General features: G+C 38.8%; 1 pseudogene; it reads right to left on the reverse strand.

The window, feature by feature from the left end:
• The window catches only part of LOC101387259 (protein O-mannosyl-transferase TMTC1-like), a 97,912-nt pseudogene that overhangs the window by 69,888 nt on the left and 4,970 nt on the right, over positions 1–23,054 (reverse strand).

Genomic DNA, 23,054 nt, shown 5'->3' on the forward strand with positions numbered 1-23,054 from the left:
AACTTGGTCTAGGAAGTGGGAACATGGGCTTCAAATGACCACATCCCTCGGCCCCTCGCCTGTCTCAGATTTCTCACTCCAACGGGAAAAGTATTGATGGAGGAGGGCCAGAGAACCTCAAACGCATAGGCCTCAGGACATGCACATATTATCTAATTTAGAATTAGAGTCCTCATCAAAACTCTATGAAGTAAGTACCAGTATCATCCCCTTTTGCAGATGAGGGTGAAATAACTTGCCTGCCAGTGGAGTCTGATGGGGTGATCTGACTTGAGTCCTGCCCCTAAAGCGATGCTAAAACCCAAAGGAAAGAGAACACCATTCCCTTCCAATTAATGTGTCCACACAGGCATCTGAATAAAATAAAATCCAGGTAATTTTTTCAAAAGCCACTGTATTGAGATATAGTTTAAATTAGTGATAGCCTGTATAAAATGACCCTACAAAGGTTTGAAAATTTCTTGGCAAGTATCACATTACTTAAAAATCTGATACAAATATCTCAGAGATTAAGATCTTCTCCACTACAAGAGTTCATTTTCTACATCTGCTTTAATGCAGACTGCAACAGCCAGGGCTGTGCCAGGGTGTTCTGAGAAGTGCCCTCACTCCATTGACCGGGGCAGGGTAAGTCCTCTTTCTGAAAGTGGTAAATCAAGCGAATGAGAGACCATGTGTTTTTCTGGCCTTCTCGAAGATGAAAGTAGAGGCCAGCTTGCTCCGGTTCTGCTGAAAAATCTGGGCTGCCGACCAGAGACCTTTACAAAGGAGCCAGTGCAAACTACTGATACCTGACAAAACTATAACCTGGAGAATCAAAAGCCAAACTCAAGTTTAGCTCAGTATGAAGAAGACACACTTAAGATGTGTTCTCAAGGCATATTTGAGGAGCACCACGGCTGTCTCAGAGGATGGAGTAATCCCTCTCACACTGAAACAATCTCTCATTCCCAGGTTGTTGATATCTCCAATTATGAATGTGATTTTTTTTCACAGGCTGCACAGCACGCAGTGCCGATAACAACCAAAGACATCTTTCCCTTCCACTTTTATGATGCATGATCGAAGGGAATTTATCAGGAAATGCAAATCAACACACTTTAGCAAAGCTTGAAAACTGCTTTTTAAACTTTTAAAACTTTGTTTAGTCTATACGTAAAGAGTATACTTTTGCTAACCACTCTCGGTAGCTTTTAAGTGATGTGACAAGACAGTATTTCCCATTCTAATTCACATCAATTTACAAAGATGACAATTTTCAAATTTTGAGACAACTATTTTACTGTGTTTACTATGAATTCACTTTTTATTTTAATTACATACAGCAAAGAGAACCTCTTTTCTATTACAAAGAATGAAATTGTGCCTTTTTAACATGTAAATAAGTTCATAGCAACTTGCTGTGCGTACACATAAATAACAATAATGATAGGTGAGAGACACAATCTTACCATTGTTTTTGTAAAAAAATTCAAAATTTTAGGTAAACTTGTATCTTTTGTGCTTTGAATAATAACATTCTAAAAAACCAAAAGTAACTGATTTGGTTTGGGTAGGGTAGGCTAAAATTCTGAAATAGAAGAGTTCTATGAAGTGACTTTTCGATATGCGCAGGTCACAACTGTTTTCAAAGCAGAGTGAGAAGCTAGAAAGAAATTCAGCCTCTGGGCAGAAGGGTTCACACCTGTAGCTCCTATGGGGGCCTGGGCAAATGTATTCACGGTGTTATTCCAAAACCGTTCATCAGAGAAAAGTGTGACTGACGTGTTTTGCAAATTTTTATAGTTTTGTTATCAACATGAAGGGTAGCAGAATATGCCATCCCAAAATATGCCACTGTGGCATAAAGAGTATTTTCAGGAGAAGCCAATTGAGAAGAAGCAGATACAAAGACAGCTCTCTGCCTTCACCCTATGTGCCTAAAAGCAGGACATAAATTTGTAAGGGTGTCCCCCCTCCTTTCTCAACCAGGAAGGACAGAAGTTAATCACGGAGACAACTCTAGACCCTTATCAGCCTGGAGATCGCACTGGAAGGATCTACATACAAACCTTACCACCTTTATCTACCATTAGTAGATATTGACCCATATATTTGCCTTCCCACAATCTGCTGCCTCTAGAAGCTTGAAGTCCTTTTCCTTTGTCTTGTCACTTCTCTATAAACTTACTGTCATTTGCTAAGATGCTATATAAGCTCAAGTTCTAACCACTCCTTTGAGTTACTCATCACTGAGTGTCCCCATACATACATGTGATGCATGTATTAAAAAACTTGTTTGTTTTTCTCTTGTTCATCTGTCTTTTGTCAATCTAATTTTCAGAGCCCCAGCCAATGAACCTAAGATGGGTAGAGGAAAAAGAAAATTTTTCCTCCCCTATGAACAGAACCAAGGTTTCTCATATTATAATAAAATGCCACTGCATTTAGAAATAAAGTGTCAAGTTATATGTCAGGTACCAGTGAACCCATGTGACTCTATGCCTCAAGGAATTGGGATTTGCTGGGGGGATGAAGGGTGGCACCCAAAAAATGCATCCATGTATCCTGTGACTGTGAACTTATTTGGAAAAAGGGTCTTTGCAGATGTAATTAAGGTAAGGATCTCGAGCTGAGATCATCCTGGATTATCTAGGTGAGTTCTAAATCCAATGACAAGTGTCCTTATAAGAAACATACAGAGTAGAGAAATGGAGAGAAGAGGCGAAGGTCATGTCAATATAGAGGCAGAGGTTGGTGCTATGTAGCCACAAACCAAGGAACCCCTGGAGCCACCAGAAGCTGGAAGAAGTAGGGAAGGATTCTCCCCTAGAGCCTTTGGAGGGAGCACCGCCCTGCTGACACCTTGATTTCAGAATTCTGGCCTCCAGAACAACAGAAAGAATAAATTTCTGTTGTTTTAAGCTGCCCAATTTGTGATACTTTGTTGCAGTAACCCTAGGAAACTAATACAAGGGCTAAAGACAAGGAAACAAATAAGATACAGTGTAATAGATATTAACTATTCACAAAGTAACTGTGCTCTGAGGAAATAGTTTTTTCCTCCAAGTCTCTAAAGTTCTTATAAAAAGTAGCAACAATTTAGTATAAGGATAAGGGCATAGAAGATTTTTGACCGAGTTTCTTAAGGCTGCAGTTTTGAGGGCTCTGGTACAGCAGCACCTGCAAGGACGCGCCTGATTGACTATTTCTTGCATTTGAACCAGTTGACCTAGTACTGGCCCCAAAGCCTCCATATATTTTACCAAGAACTGTATGTACCAAGTTTGCTGGTGAAAGAAAGGCAGGAAGGAAGGAAAGAAGGAAGGAAAGAAGGAAGGAGGAAAAAGAAAGAAAAGAGCAAGCTGTTCCTCCTCCTTCTCCTCCTCCTTCTTCTCAATCATCAAAACCATGCTTCAATTTATCTGCAAGTTTCGAGGCTTCTATTGAAGGGCTGACCTGACACTCCATCACTTGAAACTTGTTTTAAAAAGTTGGACTAAGCAACCTAAAATTTTAAAAGCAAGTTTCAGATTTACTGAAATCTACTTTAAATTTACTTAAATTTAAAGAGTCTAGACCAAAAACATCTCTAACTTACTTGATTCTGATCTGTTGAGCTCCTACATTTACATGCACTTGACAAATCACTGGATGATAAGCTCTTATTTGGGCCTCATGGAGTTGGTCTGAAATAGTTAAAGAGTAAAGCTCTAGAATGCTGAACCAGGCAGGTGTTCAAGGCTGCAGCATGGAAGGATCAGGGGAACAGTGACTTCTGTGCAGTGGAGACTCCTTGGGTCAGACCCAACCTGGAAGCTGCTGGCTTCTGTGAGCCAAGACAAAGCAGACCCTTGTGATTTCTTTATCCAAAGATCTGATGGATAGAAACATTTCCAGAAGATTGTGTATAACTGCAATTCAGAGCTTCTTCATATTCCAAAAATTTCTAAAATCATCTATCAAGCATTTTTCTAGCTCCCTATGCTGTAGGCTGGGTCTCAAGAGCTTCTTTAAATTCAGTATAGAGAGATATAGATATATAGCTGTGCATTTTTTTTTTTTTCTGAGGAAGTTGAGCACTGAGCTATCATCTGATATCAGTCCTCCTCTTTTTGCTGAGGAAGATTGGCCCTGAGCTAACATCCATGCCCATCTTGCTCCACTTTATATGGGACGCCACCACAGCACGGCTTAACAAGCAGTGCGTCGATGCCCGCCTGGGATCCGAACCAGCGAACCCCGGGCCACCACAGCGGAGCACGAGCACTTAACCACTTGTGCCACCGCCAACACAGGCAGACCCATATAGCTATGTATTTTTTCCTGAACTATCCTTAGCATATTCATGAAGCAACCTGGAGAGCAAGGTCATTCATTTTACCTTCTGAGAAACTATCTAGGTTCTAATTTACCTTTTAATATGAGGTAACTCCTCTCATCTCATTGATTTCCCATCAGCTCTAAAAATTATATGATATCTCTAGGTATGAGAAGCAATATAGCCTAGTTATGAGCAAGAGTTCAGGCTTTTGTGTGAGAAAGACAAATTATTTAAGTATCTATATCTGTGTTGTCTAACACATCAGTCACTAGCCACCTGTGACTATTGAGCACTTGAACTGTCGTTCTGAATTAAGACATGTTCTAACTATAAAATGCAACATTACGTTTTTTGTCTGTGTGAGGAAAATTAGCCCTGAGCTAACATCTGTTGCCAATCCTCCTCTTTTTTTTGCTGAGGAAGACTGGCCCTGGGTTAACATCCATGCCCATCTTCCTCTACTTTATATGGGACGCCGCCACAGCATGGCTTGACAAATGATGCTTCAGTGTGCACCTGGGATCCAAACCTGCAAACTCTGGGCCACCACATTGGAGCCCGCGCACTTAACCACTATGCCACCAGGCCAGCTCCTGCAACATTACATTTTAAAGATAAAGTATGAACAAAATAATATAAAACATCTCATTAGTAGTTTTGCAAAAATATTGACTCCATGCTGAAATGATTATTTTGGAACTTTAGGTTAAATAAAATACATATTAAAATTAATTTCACTTGTTTCTTTTTATTTTTGATTACTAGAAAATTTAAAATGATCTACATGATATGATGAGTAATTGTGAGTGTGGCTCACATTATATCTCTATTGGTTCTCTATTGTTTTAGATCTTAATTTTCTCATCTAGTGGGTGGAGATAATAATAGTAATTATCTAGTGTAATTGTTGCATTGATGACAACATCTGGAGTATTGATAATGCTCAATAAACAACGATAATGTAAAATATAAAATAATACTTGTTTAGTCACTCCAGAGAAACAGAGCCAACAAGATACATATATAAAGATAGCATATATAAATAAATATATATATGTTTATATATATATATATAGAGAGAGAGAGAGAGAGATATTTATTATAAGGAATTGGCTCACATGATTATAGAGGCTGAGAAGTCCCGTTATGTACTATTTGCAAGCTGGAGACCCAGGAAAGCTGGTGGTGCAGTTCTAGTCTAAGCCTGAAGGCCTGAGAATCAGGGAAGCTGATGGCGTAAGTCTCAGTCCCAGTGCAGAAGACTGATGTCCCAGCTCTACAGTCAGGCAGAGTGAGAATTCAACCTTCCTCCACTTTTTGTTTCCTTCAGGCCCTCAACGGATTGGATGATCTCCACCCACACTGGGACAGGCATCTGCTTTGCTCAGTCTACCAATTCAAATGCTAATCTTGTCTGGAAACACCCTAACAGACTCACCCAGAAATAATGTTTAACCAGATATCTGGGCATCTCTTGAGCCAGTCAAGTTGACGTATAAAATTAACCATCACAAAGCTATCATAATTTTGCTGTTGGATGTTTATTTTCTGAAGCAGAGAATTATTAAAGTATTTATGTATTATAGGTAGGGGGTAGATGATTGTCTGCAATCCAGTCTACTGGAAGTGTATTAATTTTTTAAGGACACTAGGGTACTATAAAGCGCAGTGGATCAAAAATGTTCCAGTTCAGTTTCTCAAAACGTTAAACAGAGTTAGCATAAAACCCCGTGGAATTCTGCTGTGAGGTAAACATCCAAGAGAAATGAAAGCATGTGCATACAAAAACTTGTACATGAATGTTCATAGTAGCATTCCCCCAAAATGGAAAAAACCCAAATGTCCAGCAACTGATGGATGGATCAAATAAACGTGATATATCCATACAATGGAATATTACTCAGGCACAAAAGGGAATGAAATATTGATACATGCTATAGCATGAAGGAACCTTGAAAACATGCTGCTAAGTGAAAGAAGCCAGTTATAAGAGACTGCATTTTATATGAAATGTTCAGAATAGGCAAATCTATAGAGATGGAAAGTAGATTAGTGATTGCCTGGGGCTGGGGGTGGTGGAGGGTAAATGCAGAATGACTGCTAATGGATATGGAGCTTCTTTGTGGGATGATGAAAGTGTTCTGCAATTAGACAGTGGTGATAGTTGCATAATTCTGTGAATATACTAAAAGTCATGGCTTTGTACACTTTACGTATGCATGTACCTTTTTGACTATCTTCACCTATGTCACTTTGTATACTTTAAATGGGTGAATTGTATGGCATGTGGATTATATCTCAATAAAATTGTTATTAAAAGAAAGCTTCTACCACCTCATACCCATTAGGATGGCTACTATCAAAAACCAAAAAATAACAAGTGTTGGCAAGGATGTGCATAAATTGGAACCCTTATGCACTGTTGATGGGCATGGGAAATAGTGTAGACTCTATGGAAAACTATGATGGTTCCTAAAAAAATTAAAAATAGAATTCTCATGTGATCCAGCAATTCCATTTCTGGGTATATACCCAAAAGAATTGAAAGCAGGGTCTTGAAGAGACATTTGTATACCGATGTTCATAACAGCATTATTCACAATAGCCAAAAGGTGGAAGCAACCCAAATGTCCACTGAAAGATAAACGGACCAATCGTGGTATATACATATAACAGAATATTATTTATCCTTAAAAGGGAAGGAAATTCTGACACATGCTACAACATGGATGAATCTAGATGACATTATGCTAAATGAAATGTTAGTCACAAAAAAGTCAAATACTGTATGACTCCACTTATATGGGGTAACTAGAGTAGTTAAACTCATAAAGACAGAAAGTAGAATGGTGGTTGCCAGGAGCCAGGGAAGGGAAGAATGAGGAGTTATTGTTTGTAGTGGGTACAATGTTTCAGTTTTACAAGATGAAAAGAGATCTGTGGACAGGGGTGATGGTAGCAAAACAATGTGAATGTACTTAATGCCACTGAAGTGTACACTTAAAATGGTTAAGGTGGTAAAGTGTAAATTTTATGTGACAAATATTTTACCACAATTCAAATAAAAAAATCTTCTAGTCGGAGTTTACTGTTGCAGGTTAAACATAGAAAAATGAAATACAGTGGAGAATAAATAGCTTAGAATAGGGAGTTAGGTGACCTGGGTTCTTATTTGTCTCTTATGAGCTCTGTGGCCACAGGCAGGTCATTTAAACCCTCTGATCCTTTGTTTTTTTTTTTTTTTTTTTGTATTTTTATTTGTTTATTGCAGTAAGATTGGTTTATAACATTGTAAAAATTTCTTCTGATCCTTTGTTTCTTTATTAAAAGGACATAGCGTTTCAAGTCGCACCTATCTTATAGAGCTGTCGGTTGAACACTTGAAATAATTCACGTGACCCCCTCTGTGAACTGTAAGGTGTAGTGTCTTCAAGCATACAGTCAGGTGTGTAGATATGCATCTCAGATATGATCAGCTAAGTTGTCAATGAAACATGGGATTAGATCTGTAAATACACTTAAAGCAAACCCCATTTATGGAAGTTCAGATTTACGGAAACTGTCTAACTCAGAGGGCAATCATTTGCTTTATAAGAAAATTCTCTGAAAATATTCTTAAAATACTAACTCCCCTGTGAGATATTATTTACTTCAAAAAGTTTTGATATACACATAATTTTCCCAAGAACAAAGCATCATATAGAGTAAGCTCAATTATTAGTATATGTACACACATATGTATGGGTATACCTATGTATATCTATATATGGGTATACATATGTGTATATATATTAATACTATTATATATTTATATATATAATTTGTATGTCTTTGTGTTTTAAAAATTCCTAGTTTGTGTAAGAAATCTCTGGTTTGAAATGTATCTGTTTTGCAGATTCCAATGGAAAAAGAAATGACATTCACCAGTGGTGACAAGGAAACGCAAGGGAAGAGAAACTGAATATCAATTCAGAGATCCATTCACAGCCTCAGACTAAAGCCACAGTCAGCTTTAGGACTGCTGGGTGTGTGTTATCTACTTTTTAGCCTCTCTCATCCATCTAGGGAAGCACATTTCATGACGCTCTTCTCTGGAGCGTTCCAGAACTCTAACCTGCCAAAGCAGCTTTGTTAATGGCTGAAAGCAAAAGATGTTAGCAAAGAAAGAAGAGTTTTGTAGAAACAAAGGAGAAGGAGGAAGGAGAGTGAGAGGAAGGCGCTTCTCTGCTTTGCTTTCCTTTAACTTAGGCTCATCTGTCACCTCATTTGCATGAGTAGACTAAAACAATACCTTAAGAATACACAGCACACGTTCTAAAAATGTTACGTATGTTATTCTCATTTAGGCTCATTCGAATTCATCATAGACTCTTCAAATTTTTCTTTTAACTCCAAAAATTACAATGACATTTGTTATTCACAATGTGGGACTTAATGGACATATATAATTATCTTTTATGCCTAACATGGTTTGGTAACTTGAAGATCTTGATTCCAGTCCGGTAAACAAATGTTACAATTTGTCCTCATCTCATGCCCTGGGCCATGTCACAGACTGGCCAGTTGATCTTCAGCTCATGAGCACCTCGACCTCCTCTCAGCTCACTTCATTCTCTCCACTGCTCTGTTCTGTGTTACGTTTGTCCATGATCTACAATCTCTAGTTTTATAACACATTCAGTTGAGTCCCAGCAAAGTCCTTCTGCTTCCCGTCCTGGTCATGACCTTCACACAGCACTCACCTCCATGATGTCTTGGTGACTGACAGCAGTCACCAAGTCTAGTGCAACCCCGGAACCTTCCCTATCTGGGCACTGCCCTCGAAAGCAGCCCTCACTGGACAAGGTCTAGCTTCTCAAACCCTCTTCTGAGTTAAGGTCTCAAAGGGCTGGATGAAACAGTTCATGCCGGCACAGCAAGAGCAAAGAGACAAACACTGAAGTCAGATATTTCCATCCTTACCTCATGATGTTCTAAACTAGAATTTTAATCTATTTCTTAGCCCAAAAGGTAGGTAAACAAACTTGCAGAGAGACTCTACCTCTGCTTTGAACTCATCCTTTGTATTGCACTTCTGAGCTAGGATATAAAAAACATTGTGGCTCCTGCCTTGCTCTCTTGGATCACTTAGTCTTGAGGGAAGCCAGCTGCCGTGTCTTGGAGGCTCCGTGGACAGGCCCACATTGCAAGGAACCGATGACTACAGCCAATAGCCATGTGAGTGAGCCTTCTTGGAAGCTGATTCTCCAGCCCCAGTCAAGCCTTCAACTGAACGGAGTTACACAAAACAGCCTGACTGCAACCTCATCAGAGACCCTGAGCCAGAACCACCAGCTAAGCCAGATTTCTGACCTCCAGAAACTGACATAATTAATGTTGTTTTCTTTTTAAAGCTTTCTTTTTAAGCTTTCTGTGGTAATTTTTTTATACAGAAATAGGTAACTAGAGTAACACGTTTCTGTGCCAAATGGTCTCCTTCTTTTCATCTTCCAAACATTGATATTTTCCTGCTGTTTTCCCCCTACTGACATGCATAATAAAACATGGATAGTGTTTGATAAAAACTTTATCTTTCTACATTATTTCCTTCTCTGATTCACTTCAGATTTCATAGATCCTCACTTTACTATTCCCTAGCAAAACATTGTCCAGCGTATTGTCCAGTGAAGGACAGCTTTTTTTGGTTTTCCCAAAATTATTTTTAATTGAGATATTATTTTCATACAATTAAATACATAGATCTTAAGAATTCAATTTAATGGAATTTGTCAATTAAAATGTAAGGGGCTGGCCTGGTGGCATAGTGGTTAAGGTGGCACACTCTGTTTCGGCGGCCTGGGGTTCTCGGGTTCTGATCGTGGGCGCTGACTTACATGCCTCTCACTGAGCCACGCTGTGGTGACGTCACATATACAATGTAGAGGAAGCTTGGCACAGATGTTAGCTCAGGGCCTGTCTTCCTTACCAAAAACAAAAACAAAACAAAGAAATACCCATGTAAGTACCACCAAAACCAAAATATAAGCATTAATATAAACCTAGAAAGTTCTATCATACCAATTTTCAAGCAATTCTCCCTTGTTCTTTGCCTCAGAGACAACTACTTTCTGACTTCTTTTACTTAAGATCAGTTTTAGCTCTTCTTAGAAGCAATAAATGGTTATTCAGTGTGTATTATTTGTGTCTGTCTTCTTTAACTCAGTGTAATGTTTCTGAGATTCTTCTGCATTTCTGATGTATCAGTAGTTTGCTTCTTTTTAGTTATGTCTTTTATTTTATGAGGAAGATCAGCCCTGATCTAACATCAATGCCAATCCTCCTCTTTTTGCTGGGGAAGACTGGCCCTGAGCTAACATCCATGCCCATCTTCCTCTACCTTTACTTGGGATGCCGCCACAGCATGGCCTGATAAGCGGTGCTCAGTGCACGCCCAGGATCCGAACCTGGGCCGCCAACAGCCGAGCGCCCACACTTAACCGCTACGCCACGGGCCAGCCCCAGTTTGCTTCTTTTTATTACTGAGTAGTATTTCGTTGTATGGATGTACTACAATGTTTATCCATTCTCCTATTCATGGATACCTGGGCTTTTCCCACTTTTGTGCTATTAAGAATAAGACTGCTATGAACTTTCTTGTACAAAATCTTTTTATGGACATGTGTTTTCATTTTTATTGAGTAAAATAGCTAGGGGTAGAATTGTTGGGTCATAGGGTAAATGCACATTTAATTTTTAAAAAACTGCCAAACAGTTTTCCAGAGTGACTGCACTATTTTAAATTTCTACCAGTGATGTATGAGCATTCCATTGCTCGGCTTTCTTGTCAACATTTGGTGATGTCAGTTTTTCTCTTTAAATTTTAGCCATTCTAGTAGGTAAGAAATGATAATTTTTTTAATTGCCATTTCTCTGATAACTAATACAGAACTTTTCATTTACTCAGAGGGCATTCATATAACTTCTACTGTGAATTGTCCATTTAAATCTTTTACCCACTTATTCAAACAAACAGTTCATTTTTTATTATTGATTCGTAGTTCATTATACATAATGGTTATAATCATTTGTCAGATATACACAGCTTTCCCAGTCTGTGGATCACATGTTTATTTTCTTCAGGTGACATTTGGTGAGAAAAATTTAGCTCAGATGAGGTCCAATTTAAAATTTTTTTCTTTATGGTTGGTACTTTTGTGTCTTGACCAAGAAACCTCGTGATGGAGAAGATATCTCTGATGTTTTCTTTTAGGATCTTTATGGTTCTAGGTTTTACATCTAGTTCTATATCTTTAATAAATTTTTGTGTAAGGAGTGAGACGAGGGTCAAAGTTCATTTTGTTCAATAAGGATATTTAGCTGTTCTGGCATCATTTTTTTTTTATTGAACTTTTTAATATTTGAGATAGTATATTTAATACATTTTGGAAAATTCTCTGCCACTATCTTTACAAATATTTCTTTGTCCCTTTCTCTCTTCTGTTTTTCTGGAACTCCAATTACACATATGTTAGATTGTCTGATATTGGTGCAAATATCACAGTACTTTTTTCTTCCCCACTCTTTTTTGCTCTTGGTGTTTCAGTTTAGAAAGTACATATTGACCTGTCTTCAAATTTATTCATTCTGTCCTCTGCTGAGTCCAGTCTGCTGTAAAACCTGTCCAATAAATTCTTCTTTTCTGTTATTGTATATCTTATTTCTACCATTTCAATTTGGTTCTTTTTTACAGTTTCTATGTTTACTGAAATTGTCCATCTCTTCACATTTATTTTACTCTCTTTCCACTACATCTTTTGGTATTTTTATTACAATCATTTTAAAATTCTGGTCTGACACTACCATCACCTCTCTTTCTGCTTCTATTGACTATTTTCTGTTTTGACCACAGGCTACATTTCTTTCTTCTTTGTGTGTCCCATGATTTTTAATTTTATGTTAGACATTTTGTGTAATAGAATAGTAGAGACTGAGGTAAATAATATTTGCCTCCATAGAAAGCAGGGTCCTTCCTACATCAGGCTGCTAATTGAGGAGATGAGCCAATCTGATCTGTTGTTAACCTGAGTCCAGGCTTTCGGGCAGCTTTAGTTTTACTCAGTTCATGGCTAGTTTCAAATATTTTGAGAGCAGGGTCAGGACTTTGTTCCCGCACACTTTGGGTGTGAGCTCGCACAAAATCCCAGAATTAATCCTTGTGCTTTACGTCCAAACAGCCAGCTTTCCAGACTGTAGGAGCTCTCTCTGCTCTAGAGCCTGGATATCAGCTCTCTACATAGTCGGGGGGTTTGCTTTGATCTCCAGGCCAGCCCCAGGTTTTCTGCACCCAGGGAGATCACATTCTGCAGGAAATCCTTGTGAGGGTTCTTACTGGGCTCTCCTGCCTCTCTCTTAGTCCTTGCCTTCTGAAAGTCTGGAATGCCTGGGGGAGAAAGGGAGGTTTTGTCAGCTCTCCTGCACCATATGGAATATCCTCAATCGATTTTTCTCAGCTGTCTGTACTTTCTCCACCATCAGGTGAAGACGCATGACAAAGAACTGGGGAATGGGTATAGATTCATCTGTGGCTTCGGCTCCTTGGAAATATAATCTGTAATGCCAGCCTACAAGTAGCTGCTAAGTGTTTGTTAAAATTTTAGCTGATTTCTCCTAAACCTTAGTCTATGGCAGGTCCTTTGTCCTTCCTCCACTGCACCACCAGGGACAAGAATGGCCCGGGGCCTTTTCTTGCTTATAAAGGGATTTTCACTTTCTGGAGTTTAGGTCACTTAGGTTTCTTTGCATCCTCAGCACTCTGATTGATTTAGAAAAACTATGATTTTGTGGCTTATCTGGTCTGTTTTTGTTGTTGTTGTTAGAGCATGATTGACAGTCTCTTGTGACTTTCTATATCCTGACGGACAGCAAAATTGTATACTTGACTTAAAAAAAATTTGTTTTTCTTTTCCTCTTGTCTTTCTTATAAAACAATTCTCCTCTCATGAAGATAGAGATTTGTTCTTGTGTTTCAGGTGGCCGTGACAAGAATGCCTGACAAACAGATTCAGGACCAGGAGCCACTGGATGTCTATATGGTCAGGCATGCCCAGGTGCCCTTGATCTCAGAAACTGTGAACGCTGTATGCTGATTTATTTACTAGTGTTTTAGTAGAATGGTTCTTTGACAAGCCCATCTTGCTTTTCCTGCTTCTCTAGTGTATTAATTCTATCCGATGGTCAAACAGAGCATCAAGGCTGTGCCTGGTTCCTGGGCTCTCTACGATTTCTGTGGTCCAGACTCCTAAAAACCTGTAGTGACTTGTCTCTCATCAGATGGTTCAACCTCACCCAGTCCCCACATATTCTCTACAACATTACTTCGAATCACAAAACAATTGAACTCTAGAGGTAGGTGAAATCTTAGAAATCATGCAATCTAGTGGCACTGGAATTTTAGATTTTTGAAAAACACTGGGAGGACTGTCAGAGGGTTGTCAAGTAAGAATATTAATAATTAATAATTATTAATACTTTTAATTTTGCCAAGTAGGGATGTTAATAAATAAAATTACCATCTGCCTTTATTATCATTTCATAAATGAAAGGACATTCTAACAGTAATAAAGTAGAACAGAAGTAGTCTCAGAATTTAAAAACAGTAGATTTAGCTTTATGAAAAACTCATCACACTGCCTTCTTTTACTTCCCGTGTGGCCACAGATCAGTAAAAATTGTCATGGACTAACAGTCCACAGTGTTCCTTCAACCAACATTTGGAAGTCATTGAGGAAAGCCAACTCTCTCATTTGACAGACCAGAAAGTGGTAATGTGGCAAATTTCAATGATTTTCCAAAGTTACCAGCTAGTTCAGTGTTCTTTTGACTACATTTCCTAAATTAAGTTTCTGATAACATAAAATGCCTCCCCTGTTGATGATAATAACATTGGCAACAACTAGACTCAGCCTCAAGCATCTCTCTTCTTTAGCGACTCTGAAGCATCAGAGATTCACATGGAGATACTGCATCAGAATAGATCCCACATATTGTATGTAATATTCCTCACATCGTATCTCAAGAAATAAATACAAAGCTTCATTTTTACTGAGATTCTTGTTTGGTTAAAAATTTCATTTTATACTGATAGATATGATTTGAAATTTTTATTTGCATTAGAAAAGAACAGAAGGTCACTCTTTTCGAATTCCTCATGTCTCAAGTATCTGTAAGTTTAGGGACTGTACAGTATAAAGAGCATCTCTTTTAAAATTTACAGCCATTTTTAGTTTTTCCTCTCTTTCCCAGATTATTTATCCAATTTTTCCATCTGTATTCTCAGGTATTCTAACAAGTTCTATCACACATATCATTTCAGCCTTTGCTAATTCTGTCTACTTTTTCCCCATTCCAACCCATTCAAGTTTTCTACTAGCTTGGGATTTGCTCTTTAGTACTAAAGTGAATAAGTTATCTTATTCTGGCATGAGCATGAATGATTAGAATCTATTACTTATTTTGACATCTCTCATTAACTATTTCAACTTCTTTAATTGTAAGAAATTTTAGTCATTTGAAATGTGACTGAAACACAAAAAAAAAGAGCCATAAAATTATATGTCTCCTTCTGGATAGAAATAAGAGGGCAAAAAATTTATGATAGATCAATTTAAGCCATAAACATGCCTGCCAGTTCAAAAAGGACACCCATAAAACTGGCACTTGTCATCAGAATAAAATATTATTCCTATATATTTTGCTGATGAAATTCTGACCCTAGAACTCCGTAGTGCTAAGCAGGTAGTGGATACTAAATAGCCAGTCCCCCTCTCTTTATCCAGATTTCAAAGTGCAATTGAGAGGAAGGTGTATTTGGGTACCTTTGAAACTAGAACAGAGGGAGAGCAGAAGGCACACATAGAATACCTAGAATTATTGACCTATTTTTATTCTTATCAAATAGTATTTACTGAGCGATAAGCTGCTTCTCAAATTGTGCTGAAGCCTTCTAAAGCACGTAATGAGCTGACTGCTCCCCTAGTCAATTGAAAACAAGATCTTGAAATGTCTCAGGAAAGCTATTAAGTACTTGGTTCTTAGGTGAGCCACAATTTTTTTTTTTAAATTTTATTTATTTATTTTTTCCCTCCAAAGCCCCAGTAGATTGTTGTATGTCATAGCTGCACATCCTTCTAGTTGCTGTATGTGGGACGCGGCATCAGCATGGCCGGAGAAGCGGTGCGTCGGTGTGCGCCCGGGATCCCAGCCCGGGCCGCCAGCAGCGGAGCACGTGCACTTAACCGCTAAGCCACGGGGCCGGCCCAGGTGATCCACAATTTTGAAATTCATTTCTGACTGAAATATATGATTTTGATCACTTTCATTGCTAGCTCAAAATCATAAAAAATAATGATTTGTTTATAATAGTTTGGTTTATGATAACTGACTTTCAGAAAATAGTCATTTTTATATATCATTTCTAAAATGAGATAACTTCAGAGATTATTTAATAAAATGCCCTGATTCTGAAAAATGAGAAAACTTGGCCCAAAAAAGATTCGCGTCCTGCTTCAGGACACATGACTAATAATTGGCAGAATAAAGACTCCATTCCTTGATTCAGGGTCATTTCCAGGCATATGAAAAGAGACATGGCCTTGGAATGCTCACATTTGAATAAGACAAGAGAACACACAAGATTTAGCACAGTTCAAATAGTCAGAGATAAGTGCATTATATAATCTCTCACGTCTGAATGCCTGCCCTTTATAATTTTTAAACTAATTTTTTCTCAGCAGCAGATTTCTTAAGATTATTCCCATTTTTATTTTAATTATTAAAAATCAAAAAAATTTCATTTATCTATTTTTAAATAAAAATTGTATATATTTAAAGATATAAACCATGATGATTTAATATACATATACATAGTGAAATGGTTAGTACAGTCAAGCTAATTAACATATTTCCCTGCATACTTACTATTTTTTTAGTGTGTACTCCACCTGAAATCAACTGTAGGGGAGGAAGGAAATTCCTCTGCCCTCAGGTCTTTCCTCTACCCTCAGGTCTAAGAATTAAATTGACATGAAACAGAATAACAGGAGAAAATCAAACAAAGTTTAATAACATGTATACATGGGAGAAACTAAATAAAACTGAGTTAACTTGCCAGAATGTCAGAAGCCGCCACCTTAAATACCATTTTCAGCTAAAGACAGAGGAGAATGTTGGGGGTAGTGGTCTGGGGCTTCAAAGGGGAGGAAGGCAATTTACATGGAGATGGAAATGTAAATATTTGTTAAACAAATGTTTGCTGGGCCATATGTAGGCAATGTGAACCAAGAGACAGAACTTTGATAAAAATGGGCCTGCTCAGGCCCTTCTGTCTATCACAGAATATCACCTATTTTAAAATATCACCAATTTTACATTACACTATAGTTATCTATGGTGATAGCTCCTTCCTGGAACAGGCCTTCTATCTACCTTAAATTCTTTTAGGCAGTTAGGGGGAAGGTCCAAGTTTCTTTCAGAGTCTTTTGTTAAAAATGATCAAGCCAAAGAGACACATTTTGGGGTGCCCAATTCTGATCCCCCAGACTACTCATTTAACATATTTCCCATTTTTAAATTAAATACAAAAAAAAGAGGTAAAGAAAGAAAGAAGGAGACAGGAAGAAGTTAATTACAATCATGCTACTTAACATAATGAATTTATGCAAATTAAATATTTCTAGAAAATTACTATCATTATGTTTAATAAAACATAGATATTGTGGTAAATGACTGCTGCTAAAATCCTGAATATACTCCAGTCAATATTTCACATTTAACTGTTGAGCTTTCACCTGGAGGTAAGCCATTGCAAACTAGAGTGAAAGTGCAAACTTGATCTCCTCCAGACTTCTCTGTGGCTGTCTTTAGAGCTGAGGTAATAAACACCTTAGCTCCAAAAGGATCTAACTGTTATACACGCCAAGGACTGTCCCTCTGGAACTATCAATGCTGGTGACAGAGGACAGGTCTCGTGAAGAGGAAATCGTGAGCAATAATTACCTAGGCATGTAAAGGACTCTCTTGGCCACCACAAAACCCACCCTGAAGAAGAGATTGCTGGCTGGAATGAACGGGAAAACCAGGAACAACAAGCCCACTAAAACTTCCTTGTGCTGCAGTCTCTGAAAAATACAATAATGAAGGACTAATTAATTTTGGTTTAATTCCACTTCCGGCAGCATTTAAGCATCTCTTTCATTTTTAAGTTCTCATTGAAGAACGACTAAATTAGACCAATGTAAACCTTTTGATCAGTGTGCTGAATTCATCAGAGAAAGCCCTCAGGCTAAAACCTCTGGCACATCAAAATATTCACACGTCCCCCTGACACACGTTTGCCACCCAGAAACATCTGATAATTGTACAACACGATCAGGGACCATTACTCTTTGTTCCGGGCGGCCCTATAGCAACACTGCTTCTTGGTCTGGCTCCTTTCAGAATCCCTGTCCCCCCAGGGAACTCGTTTCCAGGGAGCAAAGCAGCTGGAGAGAATCAAGCTCACTAAGGCATCCTGGAGAATTATTGTTCTTTCAGAAATAGAACGCATTGGAAAAAAAAACAAACCCACACACAAAGCCTACCAGGAGAAGCACAGCTTAGCATGAAGGAAATTAAATGAGAATGGTAAAATTTGGAGCACCAATGAGGGGAATCATTTGAGCAAGGAGTTTCTTAGCACCTCTCAAATTAAACCAGTAAGCAAGTGTTTGTTCCATGAGGTTTTTTTGAATCAGAAATCATTACAATTCGTTAAACTGAGAAAGCGCCTTTCTCTGATATTGTATATATTAATTTGTGAAGTTTTTCTGTCATTTATAAATACCAGGAAAAAATTCTGTTTATTACTAATAATATGTTATAATGGACACCATAAAAATAGTTTGCATTTCAATGTGTGTATGTAATAAGATACATTTGAAGGGAGGCCTATTTAAAATAGACTTTACTGTATTTAATGCATGATGTTGTTTTTTCTTTTAAAAAATGTTTAAAAAGAAAACCATAGAGAACTTTCCATGTAATACACCCTATTAATTAATCCTAAGAACTAAGACGAGTGCAGGTATTAACAGCACTTACACCAGGCCATTAATCATAGTCCTGGATCATGTGTTATCCAATGAGCTTCCTCCCTGCCCCTCATCGAGGTTATCAGAGAACAGCCTAGCTGGGGATCTGAAAGAGGCATTGCCTTCACACCCCCAATATCACCCCTTCTTGCCTGACCAAAGGCTGCTTCCTCACTATGGTGACCATACGTGTATGTCCTTTGCTCAACAGAATGCTGAGCTCTTCAGCAGCCACTAGGTTGGGAGAAAGCAGGTGTCAGGTGACAGCAGATGCCCAACTCCTGAGCCTGCCTCCCTCCTCATTCTCTGAGCCCCTGCAGTGGGCAGGATCCCCAAGGCACTCACTGCTACTGGGGACACGGGGATGGGTTCTTCAGGCTCCAAGCACAGCCTCTATTCCCTCCATGGCAATCATCCCAGTTGTAATTGCATATTTATCTATGTGCTTACAGTCTGTAACGTCTCCACTAGACTGTAAGCTCCATGAAGGCAAGGAGCTGGTCAATTGTGCTCACTGTGCATACTTTGTGCTTAGCTCAGTGCCTGGTACTTAGTGGGTGCGCAGAAATATTTGTTGAATAAATCAATAAATGAATAAATATTCTGAGCAAGAAAGAAAATTGGGTGGGAGAAGGGGAATGGGTAGAAAGGGCATCCTGTGGAGGTGACAATCTGGATGTGAAAAATGAGTGAATGCTTATAAGGCAGAAAACATTGAGGGAGGGGTTCCAGAATGTTCCAGAAACATTTCCAGGCAGAAGGTACAGAATGTATAAGGCAGGTAGGTGTCCAATGCCACACAGTGTAATTAAGAGCCATTCCGTCCTTCTAGAGTGTGAAGTGCAAGGGAAGAATGGCAGAAAATAAGACTAGACATGTGGGCAGGAGACAGATCATGAAGGTCTTCTATGACATGCTGTGCAGTTGACCTTTACCTAGAGGCAATGAGGAGGTTCCTCATGCGTGGAAAGTAAAGCCTCAGATCAGGAACAGCCGTACAGACTCAAGTCACGCCCCTGCCACTAATACACCATTGGTCACCTTGGGCAGGCACATCTGCCTTTCCATCTTCAAGGTGCTTCAACTATAAAATGAGACAAGTGAGGCTTAGAGCTCAGAGCTCAGCCCAGTGGGACTGGGATCCAAAGGTTCCTCTAGCTCGGAAAGTTGGTGTTATCCAAATTGTTACCCTCTGATATGAGGCCATGGGGGGTGGGGGAGCAGTGGAGGCCACCGCTCCCTATTTCTAGTGGGGAGTGCAGATCTGAAAAGGCAAGAAGCAAGCTTGTGTTTCTCTTTATTTGAAAAATATCCCACCTAAGATAGGGCAAACTGTCCAATTTCCATGAAGATAGTTTTGAAAACAAAATTCACAAATGATTCTTTAAGCTAAACTTTAATTGTCCATACTACTATTGATCCTTCCTCCTCTTCAATCAGCTCAGATTTAAAATATTTAAGAAGATATTTCTTCAAAATACAAGTGAATATGCCAAGCAGAAAATTGGGAAGTTGGAAAAACATTTTTTCACTAGGACACAGCTAAATTTTCTAGGACAAGAAAAACTGGGAGGACAGCCCAATTTTGGATCTTGGGGATCACAGATATGACAAAATTTGCTAAACAATGTATAGCTTTTTTCAGCCCAATAGGTTTAGATGAAACTCAGAAAGACCAAGAGACTAAAAAGATGGACTTTTGGGACATTTTCCAAAGGAAGTGCTTTAATTTCCAAAGGGACTAGTTCGTTTTTAGGAAAAGAGTCCAATGGAAATTGACTTATTCCTAATTACATGAGGAAAGGAAATAGAGATTGGAATTAAAGTACCTAATAATACAGCTACTAACAGCATACATCATTCTACCTATGATCAACTGTGTGACTTCAGGAGAATGACTTTTTTGTGCTTTAACTGGATGATCAGTTTAAAATAAAGGTGTGGAGAGCTGACCTATCCTATCTCCTAGCAAACTTGTGCAAACAAGAGGTGAGATATTAATATACTCCCCATGGCAGCTATTACTGGGCTTGCTTTTCATTTTCTGGCTTGAGAGGACGCAGAAAAGTCTCCTCCTGAGCTGTAAAGAGGTAAATACCTTCTCTTAACACCACTGTAAGTGTCTTCAAGGTGACCGATGTAGGCCCAGAGAGTCTCTCAGCTGCCATTGGCACAGACACGCGTCTGCCCAAGCGGCTCACGGAACAGCAGCAGTTTTCCTCAATGCTGTCGATTACCGCAGATGAATTCCAGCTCTGGGGCCGAAGTGTAACCTGGAAGCTCTTCACTCCTAGCTCAGCTTCCAGAGCACGGGGCACAGCTGATGAAACAGGGAGACCACACAGATACAGACAGACTCAGACACGTACACAGACAGACCGCAACGTAGACAAGAGAGTCTGGGGGCCGTCTTAAGTTAAGAAAAGTTAAAAGCTGCTTCTGAGAAGCTGAATCACTTCTGTCGTCTTTCCTAATGATTTTCTATTCAGCTGTGTCTCTGATTTGGGATTAAACTGGCACAATGCCATGCTGCAGAGGGGTTCAGGACAAATCTCCCATGACACGAGCACAGGCCACATTGTTATCTCAAATGCAGACATGAACAGATGACTCATTTTGCTTTTTCTTTCCTCTGAAAGCAACAGGACAAAGCTGACTGGGACAGAAAATAGTTGTTTCAGGACCTCAACGGCATGGCTGCCACACTCTACCCTGCTCCAGCCGGTGATTCATTTTATGACTTTCATAAGCTCTAAAATTCATTGATAAAATTTAAGTGAAGAAACTCAGGGGCCCAGCCCCGTGGCGAAGTTGTTAAGTTCGCACACTCTGTTTGGTGGCCTGGAGTTTGCAGGTTCGAATCCCTGGCGCAGACAAATGCACCACTCATCAAGCCATGTTGTGGTGGCGTCCCCATATACAAAATAGAGGAAAATGGGCACAGGTGTTAGCTCAGAGCTAATCTTCCTCAGCGAAAAGAGGAGGATTGGCAACGGATGTTAGCTCAGAGCCAGTATTCCTCACACACACAAAAAATTTAAATGAAGAAACTAAATACCTGGGAGACAAAAGTGGATTTATACACCTCAGTCTTCTCCCAGCCAAAGTAAAACTTGCTTTTCCAAGGCCAAACTTTCTCCGCCAAGAGGCACCAATGATAGACAGATGAAGGCAGATTAAAATCAGTGTATTTATAAAATTATGAGACATAATATCTCATTCTTCTACCACTTCCTATTGATCGTCACCTGGAAGATGGTACCTTTGCTCTGTAATCTGAAATCAATAAGGAAAAGAAACCGAATATAATGTACAATTTCCCTCACTTAGTAATGATCCAAGTATTTTAGAGCTGCATTTCCTGAAGGTAATCAAATGTTCATCATACTTTATCAAACAAACATGGTGAGAAATTTCTGGCTTACTTTATGACATATGAAAGTAACAATAAATCCAGTAAGCTTCTATTTTAGCAGCTAAAAAGAAGAGAAAGATTTACTTGCAAAACAGCTTCTGGAGGAGCTCCTGTTAATAGTAGATATGATTTCTGTTATCCATGCTGCATTTAAGCAGTGCTAAGTATCTTCTATAACCAAAATATGTTGCATCTCTTTGAACAGGACCCAATTTCCTACTTCTGAGACATATGGTGATAAAAGTGTGATGGATTATTTTGCTTTTTAAGAGGTGTATAAAATGCTACTTTTACAGATAACTCACTTCCACTTCCCCCATACAGTCCACTTCCCCCATAATTGAATGTATATTCAAACAGCCTACCTCCATCATTTAAAAGGGCAATTGTAATTGACTAATAAAATTTATCAATAGGTAGAAAAAGAAGCCTTGTGTTTAAAAATGGCACCAAATATCTGTACTTCTATGAGCTCAGCAGACGTTCACATACACATGCATCAAGACATGGAAGACACATCCATAAAGGGATTGCTTTCCATCAAATGGTATCACCCCAAATATTTAAAGTGTATCCAAGAAAGAGGAAACTTTATATGATCCACACGAAGCTTGAAAATGTGGTAAAGGCACAGCAAGAACTCAGCTCAATGATCACTAATTGGGAGTTACTTTTTTCTAGAAAATTCCTTCAAGATGTAGAAAAAAATGTGTTTGGCTAAAAGCAAGCAGTAAAACTGGTTTTCCATCAACATTTGGCATTAAATTGTTACCCAAAAAAGCCCTTGTTAAATAAAGTCTTATGTCTGTCTATATATAGTATCTGTGTATAGATGATTAGAATCCACTGGCCAAAGTTACTAATGTCAAAAGGAATTGTGAAGATTTGAATGACTAGAATTTTCTAGTGATTCCAGGAAGGCTGACATTAAAAATGTTCCTCTCATTGGGTCACTTTTTAATACCAAATACCAGAGTCCTGATGTTGGAAATTAACCAGAGCCAATTTGGCAGCTTAAAGATTGCCAGGTCCTCTGTAAACACTGGTGGTGCCTGGTGTTTAGAGCCAGATGGGATGTAACACTACAGCAAGTCTTGGATAAAATGCAGCTGGAAGTACAAACACTTATTAGCATGCAAGTATAAAAAGAATTTTCCACCATCTACCCTTGTAGGCTCAGGGAAGTCCCCACTGTCTTGAGGCTCTCCTATACAACCTCGCATGGAAAGCT

This window comes from Ceratotherium simum, chromosome 17 (genome assembly GCF_057802395.1).
Source record: "Ceratotherium simum simum isolate JZ-2026a chromosome 17, ASM5780239v1, whole genome shotgun sequence".
In the NCBI taxonomy this organism is placed as follows: Eukaryota; Metazoa; Chordata; class Mammalia; order Perissodactyla; family Rhinocerotidae; genus Ceratotherium; species Ceratotherium simum.